We start from the raw sequence: 6530 nt of genomic DNA, 5'->3' as shown, positions 1-6530 counted from the left end.
CAGATAATCTGAATGTCCATTATTTATGCATTGCATGGATTGTGATTGTTCACATACTGTAAACCTATCTAACTTCTATTACAAATTCTCTTTGCAGGGGATGTAATGTTTGTGCGATTCAATGTATGGCACAGAGGTGCAGTTCAATCAGGCTTTTATTCAGTGTGCACTTACTCCTGGAAGTTTTTAATGTTACAGGAAGAATGAAGGCCCATCTAGGCATCTTTGGTATTTGAAAATATCAAGATCAGAAGAGCACAGCTTTCGAGGGTGAAGTGCAAAGCAGTGTGATGAGAATTGTGTCAGCTTCCTCTTGTCAAAGTGCATGTTTCCAAGTGCATGTACCTTGAGATGATGGCTGTGACTTTCAGTGGCAGGAGAAAAGAATCACAGGCTCACTTGGAAAGCCTCCACGTGCCCTCCTGTTCTCTACTTCCTCATGGGGCAGTATGAGATTTGAACACTGAAAGCACTGACTTGTCAAATAGAAGAGAGCTGCATTTATTAGCAGATGTAGGATTTAGGAAAAGTAGAACCTCATCTGAAAGCAGTGTAGATAAGATGAGACGACACTTACTCTACCAACATAGTAATGTGGTAAATGTACATAAATAGAGTATGCTTAACATGAAATGGTGTTACCTATGTGTTATCGAAAAATGCTGATACTGATACAGGAGCAGGATGGAAATCCTTGTCTTATCCTTTCATTTTTCTGTATTTATATTTGTTATTATTTTGTACAGATATTATTTTGTACTATCATTACTAAAATAAGTGTCAATTCACTTTCTTGGGGGCAACATTTGGCAAGTTACAGATGTGCTTGCACCAAAATCTGAAAGGCACCTGTGGATTGTTTTGACCACTAGTAGCGCTACGGAGCAATATTTTTAAGAGTAGGTTCCTTTTTGGTTCGTATCATGCACAGGGATACACATGCACGGGATGTTACACACATTCCTGTCATTGTTTTCACACTGTTCTGCTGGTCACCGAGGAATACCATACTGTTTTTATGTTTTGTTCTTAGCTAACCTGCAAATAGATTGCACTGAACAGGGATCTTTATCAATTATCCGCAAGAAGGATGTACAGAAAAAGAAAAATGTTACTCAAAAGATCGAACTGTGAAGGTATATGAATACACATGATAGCTTTTATGTCTGAACCTGCCTGGCACATAAATACATATACATAAATATTTCAACCACCCTTTTGGGCTTATTTCATACTTTGATGTTTGTATTTGAAAAAAAAAATGGATGAACATACTGTACTACCAATGTTCTTTGCTGCTTGTTTGCATTATGGAAAAAAAAACTTCAGACACTTCGCTAATTAAAAATGGGCAGTTTCAAGACAGAATGTTGTGACAGTCTGTTCGTAATGACTATATTCTTAAGTCTCAGTGGTAATGCAGCAGAGAATAAGTGAAGGCTTTTTAAGAGAAAAAGTAGAATAGGCTATAAAGAAATAATTGTGTATTCTTCACATTATTATTTCAGGTTTGCAAGAGAAAGACCACACACAATACATATGTAAGATTTCGCTGAATCCATCCATCCATCGTCAACCGCTTATCCTGCGTACAGGGTCGCGGGGGGCTGGAGCCTATCCCAGCTGGCATCGGGCGAAAGGCGGGGTACACCCTGGACAGGTTGCCAGTCCATCACAGGGCCACACACGCTCACACTCACACCTAAGGACAATTTAGGGTCACCAATCAACCTAGTCCGCATGTCTTTGGACAGTGGGAGGAAGCCGGAGCACCCGGAGAGAACCCACGCAGACACGGGGAGAACATGCAAACTCCACACAGAAAGGCCGGGGAAACCGGGGTTTCAACCCACGACATTCTTGCTTTGAGGCGACAGTGCTAACCACTGCACCACCGTGCCGCCCTAGATTTCGCTAAATTGAATATCTGAAGATTTACTGTGTATCCTTGATTACAGGCTGTTTCTTCATTACCAAAATCTAACTATCTAAAATTGATACATTGCAGCAGAAACAGTATACTAATTACATAGTATATAGTAACTATATTCAATCCCAAAGGGAAAAACATCTCAGCAATCCTTCAGCAATCTACAGTGTCATTTAAACCTTTAAAGCAAATAGTTAGATGAAGATGTATAGTCATGTACATATCATAGAAATTGTAGAAGATCACAGGAAGCATACCTTGGTGAAAGAAAGACAGATCAGTAGGTGGTTTTGCAGCCACATTGAGCACATAGAAGTTTAAATATGATACTGACAAATACAAGTACAAATACAGTATGTGCCCTACAACTGGGCTGATTTGACAGGAATGACTACTGTAAGTCTAATGAAGAGAGAGCAGGAACATGTGGGGCTTCATCTGAGCTTAAGTGCTCTCCTGCACCAGCAGCTCTGTGATCCTGGGACAGATGGACAGCTTGAAAAAGTAATACTACAGTGCAGAAATATTCTGTTACAAACAAAAGTCCTGCATTCAAAATTCTTACTTAAGTAACAGTACAAAAGTATTAGCATTAAATCCCCAAAGTACTCATTCACTCACAGAATGACTAATTTCAGAGTAATACATAATGTATATTATTAATGATGCATTAATGTCTTCATTACTTTAATGTTGCAGCTGGTAAAGGTAGAGCTAATTTAATAACTTTAAATACTTTATCTGCTGGTAGCTTGTGCATTTCTCCCTGAGCATCAATAAAGTCTTATCTTACCTATAACAGTATATCGTAATGTGGTTGCAGCGAGGATGAAGAACACCACTGGCAATACAAATCTACCTCAACTGCTTGTTCAAAAATTGCAGGAAGTTGGCAGAGGTCTTTTATAAAACAAGAAAGAGATTGTTTTATGTATTTGGAATTACTACCAGGGTGTTGGGTATTTGTGACATTTTTGTGTAATGTTATGGGATATGTACATTTGGATTATACAGTTGGACTGCCTTGAAACAATGCTAGGAATGAGCTTTGAGATGGGGACATATAATTCACATTTTTGACTGAAAAATAAAAATAGATATAGTATCAGAATAAATTAGGGTAATAGTTCTGTTGACCTTGTTGGGTTTCAATAAGACAGTAATTTGAATGACCCCGATACTTTACAATTATTTCATGTATGTCTACATAGTTATTTTCAATTATAGGAACGTGCCAAATAAGGCAACATAGCAGGTGGGCACAGAAATGCTACATTGCTGCTATAAAGATGCAAAGAGCACTGTGACTGTGTGTAACTGGTGTACACAGTAGTAAATATTACTGAAAACATAATTTATGTCTGTTGAATGTGATTCTAAGCTTATAATAACTGTTCAGTTTTTATGAGTACCTACACTTATAAACAATAAATCAAAACAAAACCAATATTTCCAGTGTTTAACATCTCATGTCAACTTATCTCATGTTTTGTCATGTCATACATGTAAACTCACGTATGGCATCTCATCCCACATCATCAGATCTCATGTTATCTCATGTCATCCACTCTCATGTCATCTCATCTCATATCATTTAATCTGATCTCATTTAATGTCATCTGATCTGATCTCATGTCAACTTATTAGACAGAAATTGTTGTGGAGCAGTACAAAACACCAGAGAAGTTGTTTGGTTCATTTGACACACAGCTGTAGGCCTATACAATCCTTCTAAAACACCTCATTTGGCTAGGATGGCATTGTTTTCAGCCACAAAAGGGGCAGATTGTGCAGCCACCCTAAAACAATAGCAGTGAGTCAATAGCACCTAACAATATAGCTGAATCAGAACATTACCACAGACAGACACCACAGACAATATTGTTTCTCAAATGTCACTGAAAACCCTTTTCTATACAGTATGTTGGATGTTTTCACCAAGATCATAATGTTTATAGATGCACAGTATGTACTTAGTGAAGCAGAGAACAGCAACACCGGCACAGGAAATACAATAATTGAGTTATTGACTTTTACATTTAGGTCATTATTCCTCAAGCTGCTGTATCCTATAATCTTGTACTCATTTCTTGATACAGCAGTCCTCTCATATCCATGATTAGTGTACTGTAACAGAAGACAGCAATGGGTTTTACTGTTCTGTATAAACCAATTAAAAAATAAATGTAAAATGTTGTACAAATGATGAGAAATTCAAAATGGCCCAACTTGTCTGGGAAATTAAGCATAACGTCAAAGATGAATGTTGGTGTTGACATTATCTGTGACAGTTAAAAGAGCAGTGAGGTGAAATGTGAAATATTACAGGTGATTAGCGTAATGTGGACCACGCTAACTTTCTATTAAACCTGTGTCCCATGGGTACAGAGAAAAGGGATTGTCTTCTCAACAGATTAAAATCACCTTCTGGGCCCACTAATCTCCAAAAGCCATTAGTGTGTCTACCTTCAGCAATATGTCCATGTCTTCTCATCCATTAGGTTTATGTCCTTTTATGTGAGATTTTCATCAAGAAGACATGGGTGCCACTTTGTTTCCCAGAGCTATTTACAGTAAGAGCCCACGCCTTTTAGCTGCCCCACAACAAGGACATTGTTAATCTCTATGTTCTTGTTCTTCTGACAATCTGCACTTCATTAAATGTTAAGGAGCATATATCTAAATACTGTAAATTAATTTATGTAGTTTATTTAGTCTTGTGTGAAAGAAAATTTCTTCCCAAAGAAGAGGTATGGAGTCAAAGATGTGATAAATCAATCCTTTATGTACGTTGCCATGGAGAGAAAGATACAGTTTTCTCTCGACATTCAAAATCTCTTCGCTTACATTCTCTCACAAACAAAAGGAACAGCAGATGGTGATTTCAAACAAATGTTGATTCCGTCTGGCATTTAGCATACAGTTCGAAGCCCTTCCTGAGATCACAAGACATGCAAATGTATGTCGATAGTAAAAGAAAGTGTTCCCACATTCCCCGTAGGATCAACATTTGTCTGTGTGTTTAAATCTCACCTAGGCTACATGTCTGCAGAGTTTCTATTGTAAGAAAAACATGACCCTTTGAGCAATAAGCAAAATGTTAATCTTGTGGTTGCTTACTTTGAAAATGTTTCAACATTGTGACCAAAACTTATTTCCTCAAATTAAATACAGTGAGTACTAATAGTATAAAAATCTACAGTTTAAAATGTATATCTCACATTTGTGTGATAACTGTGAGTACTATGGAAATAAAAAATATTTTTGAAGACAGGTAATATGTTCTAGTAAAATAGCATTGCAACAACACATTTTATACCTTGCATCTTTATCCCATTGATCACTTGCACATTCTTCACTGCAAAACATTCTCCAACACAGCCAACCATCAATTTTTAGGTCCTGTCTCTCAGTGAGTTCCATTTATTTTACAGTGGCACAAAACCTACTCACATATTTGCAAGCAGACAGTACTCATGATCGTACACTCAAAGGATGCTTCGACCTACGGACTTGTGAGTGAACTGTCAGAAAGCACTGCAATAATGAGCTATGTTGCCAAAATTTCATCTGTGACATCTCCCATGTCATTTTGTCCTTGTCTATCAAATCTATAGGCTGGTGGAAAACTAGACACTGTATTGGGTGTTTTTGTTACACTGCCTGCATCTGTGAAGTTCAGGGAGACACGTTGCCATTAGTGATAATAGAAAATAATTTCTGAGTACCAATGTGTAGGTTTTTATTTACTTTTTGGTGATGTCACATCATGAGTACTCTGAATAAAGCCCTAAGGTACAAATTGTGTTCATAGCTAAATCCTTAAGCAGACTCACTTAAAAATAGCTGCCAAAGAGACCAAATTAAAAATGTATGTTTTTCCAGTCACACAGGTCTTAACTCAAGCTGAACGCTGTTTATCACTGTCTGCTTGGATCTATAATAGCCATGGCTTCATATTTTACATTCACTTAAATCCTAGCAATGACATGCATTTGTGTACTAGAGATGGTGTGACAATGAATTTCATTGTGAGCACATAACATTAGCCACCTATCCCTGCACCCAGATGCTCACGCACTTTTTAAACCCAGTCACTAGTGGAACAACATCTTACCACTGACTCAAAAAACTCCCTGAAATTTGAAAGGTTGGAATATAAAGAATCCCAGAGAGAATCAGCTTAGGGTGCATCTCTCTTTAGATTTCAGCCCAAAAGGTTAAATCCGAACAGCTCTTTTCCTAACAAAACAGTGTGGAAAGCTGCTCTTGAATGATCTCTAAAATGCTCACAAAAGCCCATTGTATGCCACCTTTTACAGCGTGACACTGTGAAGAACCAAAGTAAACAGGTGGCAGGTGAAGTTAATTGAACATCGAGGAAGCAAAAGAGATTTATATGTTTTTCTCAGGAGGTTGATGACCAAACCTGGCACAACATACTGTCAAAAGATTAGATTCAACAGGTGGTCAGAAAGATAACTCCAATGGCACATGCTGTGTGTCTGATGGAGGTGTGGGTGGATTTTTGCTGATAACTTAGCTATAAGAACATGACAAACCAAAGGAAAACTGCTTTAAGTTGTTTTGGAGCCTTTCT

The sequence above is a fragment of the Micropterus dolomieu genome, linkage group LG13, assembly GCF_021292245.1.
Source record: "Micropterus dolomieu isolate WLL.071019.BEF.003 ecotype Adirondacks linkage group LG13, ASM2129224v1, whole genome shotgun sequence".
NCBI classification, from domain to species: Eukaryota; Metazoa; Chordata; class Actinopteri; order Centrarchiformes; family Centrarchidae; genus Micropterus; species Micropterus dolomieu.
Note: the sequence above shows the minus strand (reverse complement) of the source record.